At 41.8% G+C, this 20,643-nt stretch overlaps 1 protein-coding gene across 1 annotated transcript in view; it reads right to left on the reverse strand.

Moving 5' to 3' along the window:
* Positions 1-20,643, reverse strand: part of LOC134417124 (potassium voltage-gated channel subfamily KQT member 1-like) — a 336,325-nt gene that overhangs the window by 64,522 nt on the left and 251,160 nt on the right. The window lies entirely within an intron of this gene.

Genomic DNA, 20,643 nt, shown 5'->3' on the forward strand with positions numbered 1-20,643 from the left:
ATTTGTGCTGCAAAATGCAATCTCCTCCTGAAGGACATGTTGCTTACTGGGTACCTTCCCAGCTGCATTAAATACCAGCAGTAATTATGCCTGGTTCAGGTGGTTCACATGGATGGGCCAAAGTAAAAGGTGCCTCACAGAGGACAAAAGTAAAAACAATTCAGAAGTTGAAGGTATTTTTCATGGGTTTCTCTTCTCCCTACAGAATCAATGAAGTTGATTGAAGTTGATACACTGACATTATTTGTAAAAAGATGTATTGACACAGCCTTAATGCTGGAATGGCTTCAAATTCATATACCAGTGCAGATAAGTAGACTGAAGGAAAAATATGTTAACTTTCAACTCAAGTTTTAAGATACAGAAGGGGAAGTGTGTGCTGGTGAAATCTGCATAATTCTAGGGGCAAATATTGTCCTGTTCTCAAATTCCACTTAGTTCCACTTGATTGCTTTTTGGGTTTTTTTAACCACACATCCATACCAGTTGCCATCTCTGCTCCCCATGTGGTACCAGGACAATCAGGAGTAGCTCCAGGCCAAGTTAAAGCTGCACATTTAAGTCCCTTTCAGTATTTTGGGGTAGCTTTAGGGAAAAGCAATAAAGCCACCCAATGACACATGAAGCAGAGCCCAGCATGAGTAAACAGGACCGTCTATCCCTGTTCACACCTCATTTTGCATTAAAAACTTATATAAATTTCTGTCTGAAGGTAAAGTTTAATTTTGGAGTTTTTGGAGTAGAGAGGAAGTGTTTTTAGTTTTTTTCCCTAAGTTTTCAGCCACTTCCCATTAGTTTCTAGTGAGTTTGTGTAATTCTGTCTTATAGCAAGTGGCCTAGCAAGTCATGGCATTAGAGTTTTCCTTATGGCAGCAATCAGTGATCCATAACTGCTGTGATGGCTGCTGGGCAAACATTCACTTGTCCTAAATGTTTCACAGGGCCAAGATTAGTGAAGTGTAAAAGGAAACATGAACACCCTCATTATTGATTGGAAATAAAAAATGGAGAGTTGTTCAGAGCTTTTCCCAAGTTCAGACAGGAGGCCTGAATCACAGTTTCAGCTCCCTCAATGCCAGACCCACACTCCAGCCACCAAAACTACACTTCTGTTAGTAAATCTTTAAATGTGGTGATTCCTTCTCTGGCACAGCCTGCTTGCAGATGCTGAATGATCAATGAAGTGAATTTTCTTGCTAGGTAAGGATACAGGTTATGTTAGAGCCTTTGTAATTTTAGCAGTCTACTTTGGTAACTTTGATTTGATGACCCTTTTAGAAGCAAATAGTGAAGTGGGAATCTCAGGAGACATGATTTGGTGGCAGCAGTAATGCCAGATATTCCAAGCCAGCACCCTGCTTGTTCCTACGCCCTAAACTGTGTCAGGAAAATCCTTCATGTGAAGAAGGCCAGGGAATTTGGCAGATCCTCCAAAACCTAAGCTGCTTTGTTTTTTTGTAATTTAAAAATAAGGGAATTTATTCTTGTAGATGCAGGAATGACAAGTGTTACACTGGAAAACCTGAAGCCACATCACTGCCGAGCAGTCTCTACTCTGGAATCTGTGATGCAGACTTGAAATTGTAGGAAATTTCATTTAATACCCGTGTTCTATGTCCTGACCAATACCATACCCACAAAAGATAGGTGAATATGCATCTTGTAAATGAGTCACCTTTAATGAACTACACAGACTGAATCCCCTTCGTTCTGCTCCCCATGTTTTGTTGGGCTTCATCTAAAATTGAGCTGTGAATATTTCCATGCAACAAAACATCTATGAGGGACTGTGTTTTACTTATGATCCCAGGGGGAAATGTACTATTACCATGTTAATTTGGAGAAGAGGATGCCAGATGGCTGGAACAGACTGCAGAATCTATTTGAAGTTTGGAGGGCTATACATCCTGTGTAGGATGTGCAACATAAAAAAATTAAAACAAAAAGAAAGAGAAAAGAATGCTAAGTCTATAGCAGCCTAGGGGTGCTTTATCAGTCTTGTAGTGCCTATGAGTAAAATATTGTTAATTAGTAAGGGGTAAGATGTGCTTAAGGAGGAGGAAAGAAGAATATGTCTGCTATAGAAGCTAACACAGCCCACTCAGCAAGCACCTACCATGCAAGCCTGAAGCAAATCCTAGTACTGCTGATAAAAAACCCCATGAGAGTTGCCAGGGGTCTTGGTCTAAGAGATAAATCTAAGAAAGAGAATACAACAGCACACTGCCTGTTCCATATAAAAATATCCAGATCTATGCATAACATCCTGTATCTGACAGCATCCAGGAAGAGAAAGAGTTTGCTTTTTCTTAATTTCTTTTTCCCAGTGAACTGTGGCCAAAGGTTGCAACCATATTGTCAGAACATTTGATGCACCCTGGTTTTGTTAATTTGTCTGCATTACCATTTTGGACCTGTTCATGCACCTAAACTAACCTGCCAAGGTGCATTCAGCATGAGCCCCAAACATGGCATTTCCTTTGATTAAGTTGGTAACTACTGCTCTCATTTGCTGCCCTTTATTTCTTGTGCAACTGGAAGGGGGGAATGGCCATTGCTCCTTCTTCTCCCAAGTTATATTTGGTCTGATGGACACTCTACAGTGACTCTTTTCCAGGATGAATAGTCCTGGTCTCAATCTAAAATTGTACAGAAGCCTCACATGCTTCTGACCATTCCTTCTCCCCAGGCACACCTCCTTCCTAGTCCTGTTATAGCCTTTCTGGAGCTGCACACAGAGATCCAGAGTATGGTCACTAGGGATTTATGCTGCAGTAAAATGCAATATACCTTCTCCTCACTTTTCATTTCTCTCCCAGTAACTCCCAAATACCCTTTCCACTGGTGGCCTCAGAGACCTGTAAGAAAGGACTCCAAGATCTGTCCTTTGTGAGTGCCACCTGCTCCTGCAGGGCCTTCCCAGTACAGAAATTCTTAGGTTTTTTCCTCCTCTTATTATCTATTTATTATCTATTCCTTTGCATCAACTGACTCCGATCTTTGTCTATTTTTTTATCACCTGCCTGTCTGAAGCTCTTCACAGTCATTACAGTTGTGACACCTTGAATAATTTTGTAGCAACAGAAGTCTGCCAGCCATGAAATACTAAATATTTCTGAAGGGCTGGCTTTTGTTGCCATTGCTCACAAGCCTCATGAACACTTTGGTCTCACATGTCTATCACATCAAGGGTGGGTCCAATCAACCTTTACACAATGCAGAGAAGAAGCAGATACACAAACCCCAAACATACTGGCACAAGAGCATGTCTGCACTGTTGGAAGGGGTTTGTCTGTTGTACCTCAAGTCGGTGTGAAATGAAATCAAAAGCATAAAAGAGACAATGGTGCAAGTCAATCATATCAGAAGTGTCAGTGGACTCCAGGGATCTCTTTCTGTGACTGCCATGAATGTTCAGAAGAGCCTGATGCCTCCACAGCCCCCAGGGAATTGCTTTAGTCCATGCACACAGAAGTGCTGTCCCAAACTGAAGTTAATGAGGATCTATCCCCCCCAACATAATAATACTCCTTAATCTATAAGCCTCATTTCTGGACTCTTCATGTGCATTATCCATTGTGTCAGAAGATAAACCTTTAACTCCAAAAATGTGGCAATCCTTCAGTGATCCCACTCACAAAACATGGCAGAGGAGCTGTGTGTGGTGTTTGCCTCTGATTCCTTTCTGCAGTTAAAGTACATGAGAATTTCTCTCAGTTGTTGAAGCAGCCCTCCTTTCTTATCTTCCTGACCACTGTTTGCAACATCTGTCAGTGCTTATTTAGGAGGGCCCCAAGACACAAAGAGCACCAGGACAATTACTCTGAGCTCTGTACTCCATTGTCAGGATGCTCTTGTCTTGGCTTGGAAAAAATATGTTCAATGGGAATAAGATAAAACCATGTGAATTTTTTTATGGTTTAGAAAGTGTATGTTGGCAAAGGCTTGTCTCTAACAAATGCTGTTTCTTTTTTAAATAACGTCAGGGGAAAACCCCATCATAACTCTTTTTAACTATTGTTAGACAATAAACTGCTCTACCCAAATAACATATGGCATTTTTCTCATTTCAACCTGAACTATGTCTCTTTGGCAGACTTCAAAATGTCCTCATAGTCACGGGGGGACAGCACTGACAGATACAGAGCTCAGGAAAGTTAAAGGAAAATTTTCCAATCCTTTCAATGGGAATCTTGGCAAAAGAAGGAAAAGGATAAGACAATGTAATTTCAGCTGATGGGGATAGATGATCCTTCTGCTGCCACAGAAAGCCTAATGTATCTGCTGACAACTGTTGAAAGATGCATTTCCTTCATGATTTTTTTTGTTGTATGTTTAGGGACAGTTCTGTTTTCATGCCTACTCAGTGTTGAAAAAAACAAACAAAGGACAACTTGTGTCCCTTCCAAAAGGAAAGAAAATTCAAGGCAAAATTTTGTTTTCATTTTTGAAAGCAGCTCATGACAAATAGCAACTAAAAGCACAAGTAAAAGCAAGCAATTACTGCTGAGCATCACAAGACCCCCAGTCCTTTAGGCATTTATGTGTTATTTATGTGACTGCCTGCTGAAATAAGCACAGCTGAGTTACATACCTGAAGCACATCTTTGCATGGAAATATGTGCACAATCTGGGTGCTAATGCACATGTTTTCACAGAAGGTTCTAAGGCTTGACTAAATCCCACTAAAGTTGATGGAAAGGCTCCAAGAGCCTGTAGGAATTGAATCAAAAGGGAGCATATTGTGCCTTCCACCCAAGTCTGCATTAGCAAAGGTGACTTGCATAGCTCTCCCACTACAAAGCCATGCCCAATGTGCCTTTGCTCTTTAAAGACCAGATTTTCCTTTTATCAGACTCAAAGCTGTTCCCTTCTTACAGACCAAAACCCATGTGAGGAAAAAACACTGCAACTCCCAACTTCATGCTGAAAACTTATGCAGAGCAGAAGCAAAACTGCTTATAATTGTGGTTTCTCAGTAGTTATAAAATAATTCCTCCTCCTCTTCTTCCTCCAACACTCTGATGAATTAAAAAGAAGCACCAACAGCATAGTGTAGTTTAGATGAAAATATTCCAGTAGGATTAAATAGCTCAGATACTAAATCACTTCACTTGCCCACTTTGATAATTGACTGTAAGGGTGACTTGCTCAATATGTGCCAGGGCAGAGCTCTGCTCAGACTTGTCATCTGGATGGCTGTGAAAACCTTCTGGGTAACTAACTGAGATGTTCCATGTGGCAGACCAGTTTGAGAAACTGCTCTGCACCTAAAACTAAAAAGGAAGCATTGCTTGTGCTTATGAATGAGAATTTAGAGAAAAAAATTGATTTCCAGTAACTAGAATACTCTGAAATATGTTGTTGATGTGCCCATAATAACTCTAATAATCCTCCCTAATAGCCTTAAAAGTCCCAGAATATATTTCACAGTTACAACATGAGATAGTCAACTATTTTGTGGAATGACTGACAATTTAAATAATTTCACAAAATAGTGTCAAGTGTGGAAGTAAGTGATTGTATGGTTCTGTAGACATGCATGTGTAGAAAAATCATGCCAGATTTTGAGAAATTAATTAAACAGTAATTTTACTAAGTGACTGGCTGAAACAATAATTTTGCAAAATGACTGGAAATTTTAGTAATTTTGTAGATGACTCATTCTGCAACATGAATAGTTGTGCCTGGAAGTGAATTTAATGCCCAAGAAAATGAAGGATTAATTAGCAATCACTACTCCCTGGATTCACTCCTTTGAACTCCTCACTCCCAGCTCTACAATCCATCTGTCTCTTGTCCCAGGCTGTCCCTCCCAGGGTAGCTGCTGGCTTCCTGGGAAGATGATTTTATGTTGGATGGCTCCAAGGAACTCTAAGAACAGCTGGCTTGGGGCTGATAGTGATATGGCTCCTTGGCTGCCTCTGCTAATCTGACCAAAATGGATCTGCAGCTTGAAAAATCAGCAGATAGCCCAAATGCCAAAAATTCTGCAACTAAACACACAAGCAACCGAGTTTTGTGGGAATGTCTGGGTGTTAGAGCCTGGAGGGTGTGAGTGTGCACACCCACGGCAAATCCACACCCACGGTGACTGCCATTAATCACCCTGGGATGTTTACTCCTGGCTCATCAGGATGCATGCAAGAGCAAATCCTGGGTTTCTGAGTGCATTAAACAACATTTAAAAAAAGGTGAATTGCATTTCTGGAGCTCTGACCACCACACAGTGGATTTTCTCTTCTATGGTGTTAAATGGGCTGAAAATGATGGCCCAGCTGTAAACTGTGTAGGACTGGGATCATCTTCTTTGCACATGCACACAACATGCAGAAACCAGCTTCTGACAAATGGCAGAGCCTTGGCTAATGTCTTTTCCAGGAGAAGGGGTCTTTATTCTCCAGGCCTTTCCACTTGCCCTGTCTCCAGCCATGACATCAGCTGAGCTCTAATGTGCCAGCTTGCTTCCTTCATCCATTGAAGGCATTATGAGGAAAACACAGAACATCTGGTGATCACTTGAGAATGTTCCTTGGAGAAGTCATGATTCTTGCTAGCAGGCTACTGGAAATGAATGCACACATCTGAAAATGAAAATGCACTTTGGCATCACTGCAGAACTCTTCTGTAGCAGTCCAGAGGCACCAGAAACTACTTAGTGGGGCAAAAATGCAAAGAGATACACTGAATCTTTAAATGCAGGGTGTTAAATTCTGCACTACCCTAACTCCTCATCACTCTCTTAATCTGCAGCTATGTGGGAAGTTCTCACCAGAGCAGCAGAGCTGCCTATGGGAACAGGACATGGTTTATGGTAACAGGAGCCATCAAAGGTCATCTCTTTGGCTTGGAACACTTATAGCTGGAAGGAGGTGTTTTCTTGCCATCTCATCTGCCTTTTGGTTTATTACATGAGCCCAAACACCAGGAAAATTACCTGTTTATTGGTACGTATCTAGGAAGAATAAATAATCAAAGGAATTATATAAGAAAGGCTAGAAGAGAAGATGCTTTTAGGTTTGTGAACCATGTGCAATTTATGGTCCATAGAATCCACTTCTCAAATGAAATGGCTGGTGATTGTCTCTTCTGTTAAATGGTCTCACCTCCCAGTTTTGTGTGAGAAATCCTCGACGGGATCAGCTGGAAGAGGGACCCTGAATCTCCCCTGACTGAGAACATATGGGGGAATCTCTCATCTGACTCTCATCTGACTCCAGAGAGAAAAGAATCAGACTTCAGTTGTAAATTTACAGAAGTTTTCTTTCAACAGAAGATATCTGAGATTCTCCAAACCATCCCTCTCTTCTAGCTTAGTCCTTTGCTCCTTAGCCTGCATTCTTGCACTGAAGAAAAGTCCTCTCATTCTGAGACCAAGCTCCTTGGTACACAGATCCTACCAGAACTGTGTTTCTCAGACCCTATCAATGTACTGAGTAAAAAGAAAAAAACAGACAAAAAAATGGAGACCTTCTACAATCAATATCCTGTACAGGAAGTAAAATAATTAATCCTTCAGAGATCTGGTTTTGTTATCCAAACACAGGTATGACTTGGTGGCCTTTTGGAAGCAAACCTGTGCTTAAATTTTGTGGGACATTAAAAAGTAGAATGAGTGCCATAAAATGCCTCCAAAATATTTGTTTTTATGAAGAGGACAATTTAGGGTTAGAAGAGATTGCCTTTATGAAAATGCAGTGAATAACACTGCTCAAGCATGAACTAAACCAAAGCTTATCAAGCATCAGGTAGGTCCAAGAACTGGACTTTGATGATCCTTGTGGGTCCATTCCAACTCAGGACATTCTGGGATTCTAAGAAATCCATCTTTATTCTTTTCAGTATGAATAATGTTTTAAAATGTTATGTATCACCTCCACACAAACCCAATGGGCACACACACACACATGTACAGATTTGGGTAGAACAATAAATAGGACATTAAATTCACATATTTATATGTGCACTTCTCTGTGCAGTGCAGAAGCTGACAAACAAAGAGAACTTTTGTCTGCTGATGTCTGCACATTGACCTGGATAGGAAATAATGAAGATACAGCTGAGGCAGTAAAGGAGAAATTTCTTCAGAGCAAATTTACCCAACATCTAGAAAAATGAATAACACAACACTGAACAAACTGAAAACAGTCTCAACCTTTGTTGTTTCCCAACGGCCATGACACTATTTGGAAACCTCCTGTGAAACATACACAAGGACTGGCATAATTTCTTGGGTTTGCTGCTTACTTTTTCCAAAGAAGGGACCTTCAGACCTGTGCACCTGGAGGACACCATTTGCAGTAAAATAATAATAATAAAAGGGAAACTACTCAGAAATACTTCTTTGCCTCCAACCCTAACAAGACTTCTTTGGGGATGTAAAAGTTCTCTAATACTGAACAGATGTTAAGGTAAACCAAATACAATACCCAGAATCCTTTTTCCAGCCTGTTATTTTATAATTTATCAAAATGTTTAAATGCTCCTTCACTTGGCTATTAAAACAAATATTATTAAATGAAAGTAAGACTCTTGAGGAGGCTTTGAGCTTTAATGCATTTCACAGAACACCCAGTCAGAGAGGAATGAAGGTGCAAAAAACCTGCCAAGGGCTCAGTGAATGGATAAAGTGTTAGAGGTGATGTGTGTTTTTAGATTTTAGAGAGTATAATTTCAAAATTAGGACTCCCTCCTTAAAGTCTTATTCAGGTAAGGTGCTCATGAAAGGGTAGATGCTCAGCTTGGGTTCCCTGAGGTCATCTATTAAGCCTGGAAGTTTCTGTTTAGTAGACATGATTCTCTTCTTTAAATGCTAAATTTAAGCCTATATCTAGCACAGTTTATATCCTCACTTGTGCACATATCAGAGTCCTTATGTGTCTTGCAGAAAAGCAAGGACAAAAGCATGAATCCAAAACCAAGAGTCCATTCTCTGGTACCAACAAAATTATCTAAAAGCTGATAGAGCTACACTCATTTAACCCTGATTCAGAGGGAAACCAGAAACTCTGCAATGGAATGTGCTCAAATCCACATTCTATACTTGAAAATCTGGAAGACTGGTGAGGAAGGAGCAAAGCCAAAACCTAGATGTGAGTTTGGCAAGTGGTACAAATCCCAACTCAAACCACTTGGGAGCTTTGGACACTCAAGTTCTGCTTCCAAATTAGCTGCTGGGCCTTGAGCACATCTTGAATCTGGGGTGGAGAAGTAAATCACAGCATGAGGAGGATTTATTTTTACCTTCTCTTATATGTATTGAGATTGTTTTTATGATCATTCATTTTTGATACCTGTCTTGCTTACAGGATTTACAGATATCAGCTTCTTGGAAACTCCATTGCTGTTTTCCTTCTAGCCAGCAGGGAATGCTGGTGTATGGAAGTAACTCTCTCTCCCTGTCTTAGGCAGAAATGTCTCTTCCTCACTTAGGAAAGCATAAAAAACAGTCCCTGCACAATCTGGAACAGATTTGTTTCTGGAACAGTGCTGTTCAAACAAAAGGCCAAACTGGCTTTCAAAGGCAGAGTACTCTTACCTTAGTCCACCCTGCTTTGCTGGTGCTTCTAGCTGCCTTAAAGCAGGATGTCCTATTTTACCTATTGTTCTTATTTTTCCTATTTTAGTGCTTGCTACTAAGGCTTCACCCAAGTAGAATCCTCATGCTGCAGTTGTAGAAAGGCCAGCTTGTCTCCAGGCTGGAAGAAATTCTAATCCTTGAATTGCCAGCCTCTATTCTTAAATATGTGAATGGTCCAAAGATCTCTCAGAGCTTGATTTGATATGACAAAAGCAAAGGTATTTATGTTCCATGGCTATTTTCCCTTGTCAGATCCAGTGAGGATAACATACAGATGTACTCTAAGCCTTTCAGTATTCTCAGGAGACAAAGCCCCTTTGGCAGGCATCCTCACTTTTTCAATAAACATAAGGTTTTCCTCAGTTTTGATTTATAGCACTGAACGTGTCTCTTTTCCATTCTGCAGTCGATGATACTGAAAGCTGGAAGTTAATAGTGTCATAAAAAACCCCAAAGCCTCATTTCCAAAACCTGCACATATTCTTTAAACTTTTGAAGCAGGGGATATCTGGTGGCAAATTTTCCAAAGTAACTAAGCTCCAAGATAAATTTCCATGGGGACATTCTCCACTTTGCACTCCAAACCCACAATCCCCAAGGAATAAGTTGCTCCCCACTTACTGTGCCCCTTAAGAGTACCAAATGGAAAAGTCTGCCAAAGGAGGGAGGAAAGGAGGATGATCCTGTTCCTGTTCTGCAATTGCAAACCTGCTGGGATGAATTGTTTGAGAGCAGCTCTCCAGAGAAGGATTTGAGACTATTGGTGTGTGTAAGATTGGATATGAGCTGGCAGCGTGTGTTTGCAGCCCAGAAATCCGGGATGTAGCCAAAGCAGTGAGGGCAGCAGGGAAGTGGAGGGGAGGGGGGATTCAGCCCCTCTGCCCTGCTCAGGTGAGACCCCACCTGCAGAGCTGCCTGCAGCACTGGGATCCCAGCACAGGAAGGACAGGGAGCTGCTGGAGCCAGGCCAGAGGAGGGACATGAAGATGATCAGAGGGATGGAGTAGCTCTGCTGCGAAGAAAAGCTGGGAGAATTGGGATTGATCAGCCTGGACAATGGAAGGCTCGAGGGTGACCTAACCATGGCCTTTCAATAATTAAACGGGGCTTATAAAGAAGATGGAGAGAGATTTTTTATCAAGGGTTATAATCATAGAACAATAGGATCATGAAGATTTGGAAAGTCCAAGCTTTGACTAAAGACCACTTTGTCAAATCAACCACAGCACTGAGTACAGTCATGCCTTGGGCACCTCCGGGGATGGGGACTCCCCCACCTCCCTGGGCAGGTGATGCCTGATGCCTGACCACCCTTTCAGTGAAGAAATTCTTCCTGATGTCCAACCTGAGCCTCCTCTGGTGCAGCTTGAGGCCGTTTCCTCTTGTCCTGTCACTCACATTGTCTGTGAAGGAAGCCAGAGAGCACTGAAAGAGCAGTTCATGACAAGACAGAGCTGCTTATCAGTTTGTGACCCAGGGCACCAGGATACACACTGTCCTGACTTTTCATCCCCTGCTTTCCTTCCCCTCTGAGCCTCCATCCTTTTACCAGCAGCCCTCCCTGGGACTTCTGGAGCACTTTCCCTGCCACAGCCACTGGGGAATGACTTTCCTAGGTGCAGGCTGCCCACCAGTGATGGGAGATCTGTAAGTTCTAGATATGAAGAATTCCCAGGAGCTAAGGCTGGAGTTCTTCCTGCCACAGAGAAGCTCCTGAATCAAAAGAACAAAAAAAGTGGGGTTTTTTTTTCTTTTCTTTTCTTCCTTTTTTTTTTTTTTTTTTGATTTCTCTCTCTGAATAGGCTACTTTTGCACAGACAAGCAGTGACCCAGAAAGAATACATTCTTTGCTATTGCATATTGCTGATTTGAACACTAAGCTTCTATCCTGATAGAGGTAGCTAGGCAGAGATAATTCTAAAGAGCAGTTCCTGTGAAACTGCAGCCTTAACTTTTACAACAGGATACTGTGGAAAGAAGTGTTATTTTTAGAGCCTTGGTTTATCTGGGAAATTTCAGCTTACAGCTGAAATATTACCTTCATGATCCATACACATGAATTTTTATGAATGGTTCTTGAGGGGTTACTTTTTGCTTCCAAGCCAGTCTTTGGTGACATTTAAAGTTATAATAGCAGCACTGTGAGGAGTAATCTGGTCCAAGAGTTCTTTAGATCCATGAGCACACTGAGCAGATGTGCAGCATCCGTGAGCAGCTCTTCCATTCACCAGGCTCTGCAGGCTCTGCAGGCTCTGCACAAAATCTCATGGGCAAAACTGAACAAGCACCATGTCAGCTGGGCTGTTTGGGCTGCTCCTCCGCTGTGCCATGGCCTCACTGAGCAGAGAAGAGCAGAGCAGAGCAGAGCAGAGCGTTTGTCATGGCTGTGGAGAGAGCTCCTCTCAGAGATCACAGGCCTCCCTGGTACAGCTGAAACACTGCAGAGGCTTTGCACCCCAACACTCCCCTGCCCCCAGGAAAAGGTGAGCCCCCAGTCTCTGTCTCTCAGTGGGAAACACCTGAAAACTTCACTATTTGATCCCAGAATGTCAGCCCATGGTGTGATCTGCACACACCCACCCGGGCCACTCTGAGAGCCCCCTGTGTGGCTTCCAACAGTGACACTCTCCCTACATCTTTTTTTTTTTTTTTTTTCCTCTTGCCTCCTTTTTGCTTTGTTTACTTTCCAGGAATTGTCTGAAGTGTTTCCAGTGTGCCTTTACCCAGCTTCAGTTCTGATCTTTCTTTTTCTTCTCCTTTCTTTCTTTACTTTTTTTTTTTTTTTCCCTCCCCCTGGGCAGCCTCAGTTGAACCTTGCGGCAGCTGAGCAGCAAAGTCTGCTGACTTGCAGCATCCCTGGGGAGCTGATTCAGTCTCTCTCTGTCTGTGGGTCTCTTCAAAGGGCTCCAGCTCAAAGCTGCAGCAAACTGGCAGCTTGCTCTGCTTTTAAATGCATCATGGAACGAGCTGAATGTCAGGGCAGGAGAGCTGGGAGGGTGGGGAGCAGAGGGCTGGATTCCTCAGGGAAGTGGTGCAGGAGAGGAGAGGAAGGGCCTGAAAAATACCCTGGTAAAATCCACAGACATACCACAGAGAGAGACCCAAAGTGGGAGTGGAATCTGAGAGGTATTGAGATTTTATGAGTTTTAGAATGAAATAGAGGAACTATCAAATTTTCTTTTTGGCTTACTTGAAATGTATCATTCAGCTTTTGGAAGTTTACTCCTTTAAAGCCCTCCTTTCCTTGCTTTTAATGAAATAAGATTTTTTTTTAAAGGTCATCTTGGAGTAAAAGTTTAATTTCAGCATGGTTGAAACACAACATTTCAGCTTTCCATAAGCAACACATTTTTGAAAATATTGAACCGTTCTTTCTTGATACTTTCAAAACCCTTCCCTCCTTACTTTTTTCTGGGACAGATCCCTAAGTTTCTAAGTGGATTCATGAGCTGTTTTAATTTCTCCAGAGCTCTGTGGTTGCATTTACTATCTGTGGAGCACTGGAGCCATGTGGTGCTGTCAGCCCTCATGTGGAAGAGCAGACTCCTGGCTCAGCCACCCCCTGGGATTCAGGAGGCCTCAGCACAGCTTCTGGATCTGCCAACTGTCTTCACCCAAGGCCAAATTTTTGAAGGCACTTTGACAAGCTACTTTTTATTTTAAAAGGTGCCCAAATAGGCTGGGCATCTAACACACACACTGACGTGATTTCCTGATAGTTACAGCCAGAAAAAGCCCTGGGGTGACGCAGGGTGACAGAGCTGCCTTGCACCACTTTGCTGGGTCTGCTTGTGCTCCCTTCAGGGTAAAAAGCCACCAAGGGAGGTCACCCAGAGATGCTGCTGGACTCTGGCATCCAGATCAGTAAGAGACAAATCTAATCTGTCCCTGATTACCTCATTACATTAATTGCTACACGGCAAATTGGCAGCCCAGCGCACTACTTAAGATGATAGTGTAGAAAAAACCATTGAGTATGGAAGGCATTACATAATTCAGAAATATTCTGGGGAAATGCAAAGCAGAGCTAAGGAAAGGCTAGAACACCAGAGTTAGTTTTCTGTCTGCCTCCCTGCAATCTATATTCCAGCCAAATTTTCCTTGTTCCCCCTGAGATACTGCACTCCTGGTTCCCACTGTGGCACAGATAGTTAATCCATCTGACTGATTTTTGAATCCAGACAGTTCTGAGACAGTCTTTTCATAAAGACCATCATCATTCAAAAATCAAAGGTGGTGGCATGAAATTCAGGGGGCACTAACTACAAAGGTGTGCCAGAGGGAGAGGCACTCAGTCTTGGACGAGGTCACAGGTAAAGCTAAATTCAGCTCAGATGCCGCAATCACAGCTCCAGGTTCCACCTGAGATGCTGCTGTGCACACTTGACCGATCCCCTGGGTTGTCCAAGGCATTATATACATTCACCCTACACATGCACTACCTCATATACAGATTGCATGAATTCATTGTCCAATATATATATAGGACAATGAATGTATAATATATAAATATTCCTTATATACAGATTGCATGAATTCATTGTCCAATGCATATTTAGGATAATGAATATATGTTTTTTAGATATATATATATTGCTTATATACATATATAGATATATATGTATATATACATATATATACTGTATATATATTGTGTATATATATGTATATATACATATTTATATACACTATATATATTCCTTATATACAGATTGCATGAATTCATTGTGCAATATATATATGACAATTAATATATTCTATATATATATTCTTTATATAAATATATATAGATATACAGGTATATATGCATATATGTACTGTATATATATTGTATATATATGTGTATATGTACATATACATATATATATATATTCCTTATATAGAGTTTGCATGAATTCATTGCCCTGACTTCTGCACTGGTATTGAGACTCCTTTGTGCTTCATGGGAATTACAAATTAAATTATTAAATATGGCTGATCTCTGAGCAACTGGACTGTTCAGAGTTGACACAATATATGTTCTCTTTATGCAAAACTTTTCTGTCCAGCCAGTAATGCTCACTTGGCATTACCTCAATTGTTAAGGCCTTTAATAATGTTTTTGTTCAATGATCATACCCAAGATGTTAAATTGTCATCCATAAGAAACCCTCTTGGATCAACACTTGTAGAGACACGTGTTTTCCTAGCTGGCACTGCATCTGTTTACCTAGCTCTGTAAATCACAGAATTGCCAAGGTTGGAAGAGATTTTTAAGTCCAATTAAGTCCAATCAAGTCCAATCTCCAGCCTTGGAGATGGATAAGGAGGTGGATTTAGTTTTCAGACTGTTAACCTTCCACAGGTAGTCAGTTCTCACTTAAAAGGCACAGAAAATCCCCTCTGGTAAAATGGATGAAAAAAATGAAGCATCTCTGCTCTGACAGAGGAGTGGACCATGCTGTCCTACAGTGCAATTTTTTAAGTCCATAAAGAATTGAGAGAAGAGAGTGCATAAGAAAAAAAGGTTTCTGACTGCTAAGGAATCATCTGCATGTGAACAATAAAAATAAGCAAGTACTGCTCCTTTTGGAACTGGGAGGTGCAAGCCTGAGGGTTGTTTGTGCATCAACTTGTCATGGTGGCTTTACAAGTGTGTGCCTGCCTGTTTATTCATGGCTGCAGCAAGAGCAGCCTGCTTTCCACCCAGTCTGTACTGTAAGCAAGAAATATAACTTGCAGATAAGTAGTGTTGTGGGGAGACAAAACACCCATCAAAAAACTGTGGGAACTTTCGTGTCTTTATAAAATGTGTTTTGATGAGGAAAGACAAGTACAACAACAAAGCCATCTCACTGGTAACAGTAGTTAACATTTCTCCTAATTTCATTAATGATTTAATTCTGAGAGGAAGAAAGGCTGGCATAGCTCATTTGGTTGTAATTAGAGGGGTGAAGTAATAGGTGACTAGGGTTTGCAAATCACTCAGGTTGTTTTGAGAAACCTGTGTACAAAAATTTTTTTTTGCTTATGATTTGCTTTCTTTAAAAGAAAAAAAAAGAAAAAAGACAAGCAAATCTATTCCAGGTAAGTTTTTTATCATTAATGAGGCTTGTGATAAGTGCTGAGGTAAAATGAGAAATCCAGGGGTACTAGAAATAATAATTTTGGAATTGTTTTACCTGTCTTGAATTTATATTCAGACTTCATGAGCTGTTTTTATGCATGTCTTCAGTGCCTCTTACCACAACATGCTCTTCTCAAACATAGTGCGGTTTTTCACACTGCATGAGCAGAGAGCTGTGTTTCAGGAGGAGAGAAGTGTTTGTTTTGCTGTTGGGGACCTATTTGTCTGACCAAAAAAAAAAAAAAAGCCAGATGAAATCTGGATTCATTGCAATGATCACAAAGAAGGCCATAAAGTGATTTTTACTAGAGTTCAGCTCCTGGTCAATGAGATTCATGTTTGCATATCCATGAGTGAGCTGTGGGGGTCCTGCAGCAGGTGTTGTGTGGGGAAAGGCTCAGCCCCACCATGGCACCTGTGCCCATAAAGCCATCGCCTACCACGGGTTGCTTGACTTGGGAAGGATTCCTGACACAACCACCCTCTCCCCTCCTTGGGGCAACAACTGGCAGTGCCACATTGCCCTCCTGGCCCTGGCAATGGAGAGGTGCAGCTGTGAGGGCGCCAGGCTGAGCATGCCAGGCCTGAGCCCCTCTGGGCCAAGCCCTGCACACCCCACTGCCAGCACTGGGAGCCATGCAAGGAAAAAGGGCCAGATCATCTGAGTTTATCCAAATGCCCTGCAAAGTCTTTCTGTGCTGAGGGAGTTTCTTAGAGCTGAGCAATGTGTGGAGGAAAAACTTCTGTGCCTGAAGAATGAAATGCCCGATAAGGAACCTCCTCCTGAAGGGAACAGGAGGGGCAGGCCCTGAGCTCTGCTCTCTGGGACCAGGGAGAGGAGCTGGGAATGGCTGGAGCTGGGTCAGGGCAGGGTCAGGCTGGAGATCAGGGAAAGTTCTTCCCCCAGAGGGTGCCGGGCACTGCCCAGGCTCCCCAGGGAATGGTCACGGCCCCAAGGCTGCCAGAGCTGCGGGAGCGTTTGGACACCGCTCTCAGGGATGCACAGGGTGGGATTGTTGGGGTGTCTGTGCAGGGATTGTCGGGGTGTCTGTGCAGGGCCAGGGGTTGAACTCAATGATCCTTGTGGGTTCCTCCCATCTCAGTGCATTCTATGTGTGTGTGAAGACCTCTTCAGAGACTCCTTCCTTGTGTTGTATCCCGACACTTGTATACGTGTCTGACTGCTTTAGGACTGTCCTCCGTGTTCCCACTTCATCTGACCAGCCAAAACAGGTCATCAACTTCACAACAGTTTATTCTGTCAGTCTTTTTTTTTTTTTTTTAATTTATTATTTAGGGATGCTTGGCAATATCTAGGGAACAGGCTGGAAGCCTGCCAGCATTCCTGTGGACCCTGTGATGTCTTGCTGGCTGTGACAAAATTTAGGGTCTCTTGAGCCCCAGCAAATAGCCGGGGACAAGGCATGGGATGGATGAATTGTCTTGGAGGCTGCATATGTCCCATGAGTGCCAACTGGACAGTGCAGGACTGGCTGGTGCTGTACTGTTGCTTCAGACTCTTAAATAAGTTGGACCCACTAGGGCAGAAACATGAGCACAGCTGTCTTTTTATCCTGGTGGGAAATTGACTGTGGGGCTTCTAAATGTTCAAGTCAGTCTGAAAATGAAAATATTTGCTGTTTGTTCCATTTATTTATTTTTTATTTATTTGTTATTTATAATTTCTAGTTCATTAAGCTGTTTCCTTGGTGAATTTTTTAATATATTCAAAACAAAACTAATTCAGGAACCTGAACTTAACAAGTCAAGGTGCTTTTGTAGGGTCTGTGTTTCTTATGTTCTTTGCATGGCAGTGCAGCTCAGCTCAATTCAGAAAAAATTGGTGGCTTTTGGGAAGCTGTCACCTATGAAAAACAAACACCCTCATTTTTCCCCCCAAGAAGTCAACAACACAAGGAAAATCATTATTCAGCCAATGTAGCCATAGACTGATATGAACAAAACTTCTAGAAAGGGGAGCCTATGCCAGTTTATGGGAGCTATTAAAAGGGTGTTGAGTTTTTTATGCTCACTGGGAAATGGACAGAGGCCACCAAACTCATTTCACAAAGGCTGCTACAAATCCTCCAGTCAGTAAAAACCTTCAGTCATCCACGGCTGGATTGGAGCTGGCAACTGCTGGATCCCTTCAGCACTCAGCCCCTCCTCCCCAGTTTTTATGGTCAGCAGGTGTGTGTGTGTGTAGGAGAGACTGTGGTCTCCCATTTAATTTGTTGCTGCTGATTTATGGCATAATATCAGTTAGGCAGGCTTCATAAAGCTGGGGGCCAGGAGGGACAGCTCGATCATCTGCCCTGTCCTCCTGTGCAGCACAGCCCATTAAGTTTCACCAGGACACCAATATATTAAGCTCACAAATGAAATTGAGACTACAGCACTTTTAAACACACAGGGGATTAAACCATGTGCCACAGATGGAAACAGGAGGGACAAAAGAAGTCATCGCTGCTCAAGAGCCTTTGCAGTCTCAAGGAAGAAGAGAGTTGAGAGAATCCTGCAAGAAGCAGATAAACCAATCACTGTTATGGAGAAAGAGGGGAGAGTCCTCAGATAAAAAACAATGAGGCAATAAAATCTAGACTGAGAGCAAAACAACAGCCAGAAACTTGTGCCAACCTGATCTGTGAGCAAATCATATCTTAAATCCAAATATGGGGATAGGCAGAGCCCTGGGTATGACAAGAAGGAACTGCAGCAGGAATAGAGGATAAAAATGTGATGGATCTCTGCCATCACATTCTCTTTCCTTCTCCCTTCAAGCTTCTGAAGGGGACAAAAGGGGGAAAAAAAAGCCAAAATGTTGCCTTTATGGATAATGCTAGAATTGCCTTTTATACAGATTTATAAGGGCACTCAGAGACATTGGGCATGTGATGCTGAGGAGGGATGAGTGTAATGTCATCTCACCATGAGACAACATGGGGAAAACCAACCCCTGGGACAAGCCATGACACCAGGGCAGCTCTCCTGAGCCCTAACTTTCCTGACTAGGAAACAACTGACTAATGAGGAACACACATGGAATTAATTTACTGTCAGTCTGGGGGCAAAAATGATAGTTTTGTATTATTCCATCAGAGCAAAAGCATCAATGGAGAAAAGTCAGTCTGAGCGCCACAGTTTCTAAAAAATGAGACAAAAGAAAAGCATTGGAAGAAAACAGAAAATTAATATTTGGTGCAACTTTAGCATCTTGTTGCATTCAACAAGTTTTAGGGAGAAAACATACAATATATTCCCAGGAATAATTAGGTGAAATAATATGGCTTTTTAATGGGTCAAAATCCTCAGCCACCATCTCCTTTCCAATTTATTCTTCTGTCTGCTTCAGCACTGTTTGCTGCTGCCCAACAGCAGGTGTGACTTCTTTGTGCAATTTATTTTGCTCATTTTAATGGTATTTCTTCAGCAAAAAAAATTCTGCATATGTACTTGGAGTTTCTTTTGGGTTCAGATGAAGGCTTTGCCTTTGCAGAGAGTGAGAGTCTGTCTGTCTCTGCATTTGTCTCATGCTTTCTTAAGTTCATCCATGTCATATTCTTGAATCTAATTCAAGGGGGACTTCAAGAAGTAAAGCTACAGTATAGGGCATGTATTGGGTAAGGATATTCCACAGATCCTTTTTTGCCCCTGAAATTGCCCCTGAAGCAATTTTTTCTGCTGATATTTCCAAGTTTCCCCTTCTGGTTGTTTTCTGAACATCATGGTTTTAAGGAATAGAATGATCTTCTCTCCTTGTCTGTCTGATATATTTCTCTTTAACTGCACTAATTTCAGGAAAAAATAGACTCTTGTGGACACCATCATCAACATCTATTCTGAATAGATATAGGGGATTAACAAATACAGGGGAAATAAGCCTTTGTTATTAAAGAAAAAAAAGGAATGAGGAATATCAGAAAATACTGGCATAAACCGATGATTTTATAAGATTTTGGATGTAAGTATAAAACCAAGTTTTCTTGTGCAATGATGTCACCTGCACACACAATATGATTCATAAAGCCTATTTTGATAAAGCCTCTCTTGCATCAAACTCTCTCTTGATGTTTTTCTATGCGCCAAAGAGACTTTGACTCCTTCTACAAGGAGGGAGGGAAAAATTAAGAGCTGTGGGGAGAGACCAGAAGGAAAAACAAAAAAATGATGAAGGTTGTTTTAATAAACCAAAAGAGAGAAAGATGCAAAGTGCTGGAAAATATGTCTGGAAGGAAAAATTGTAGAAGTGGAAAGGAAAGAGGAAATTCAGCAAAACATGTAAAACTCAGAGATCAGCAAGCCAGGTTTTCAGCTGGGGTAAGCAAACTCCACTAAAGTGAGTGGAGCCAAAATGAGTCCCAGGAATTGAGAACCTATCCCATTTTGTTTCATCAAAGAAATAAAGAACAGAAAATTTACTTTACAGAGAACCTAGAACTCATGAATTGAGGGTGATTTAGCTGGTTCCCAGAAAAAAAAATCAGCAAGAACCCTGCTAAGTCCTGCTGTTTATAAATACTATCTGATTAGACACATTATATATTTTATATATTTTAGCCTGGTGTTCATGCACTCAGGGTGGATCCTGGGGATGCTCAAGAAGATTCAAATGTGATGCCTGGGGTCCTGGATGTGTCCAAGTACAACAGGGAATAACTGAGGGCAGACTGAGATTTGCCCACTGCATCTACATTTTCAAAACAGTGAAAGTGTTTCCCTGAGCCTTCATATTTGTATCACTCAGTCCTCGAGTTTGTCACAGCAGGCAAAGAAGGCAAAACAGCACAGCCTCGTGTTAGCAATTGCCGGACCATCAGAAAGTTCTAGAGAGCTGCTGGCCCGGCTTTGGAGGGCAGATCTATTTGATTGAACACAGAATGAATAATAAATCAAATACACCCCCTCAAATAATTAAACCTCATGGAAGGCTGCCCTTCTTGAAGAGCTACAATAGTCA

Source organism: Melospiza melodia, chromosome 4, assembly GCF_035770615.1.
Source record: "Melospiza melodia melodia isolate bMelMel2 chromosome 4, bMelMel2.pri, whole genome shotgun sequence".
Lineage (NCBI taxonomy): Eukaryota > Metazoa > Chordata > Aves > Passeriformes > Passerellidae > Melospiza > Melospiza melodia.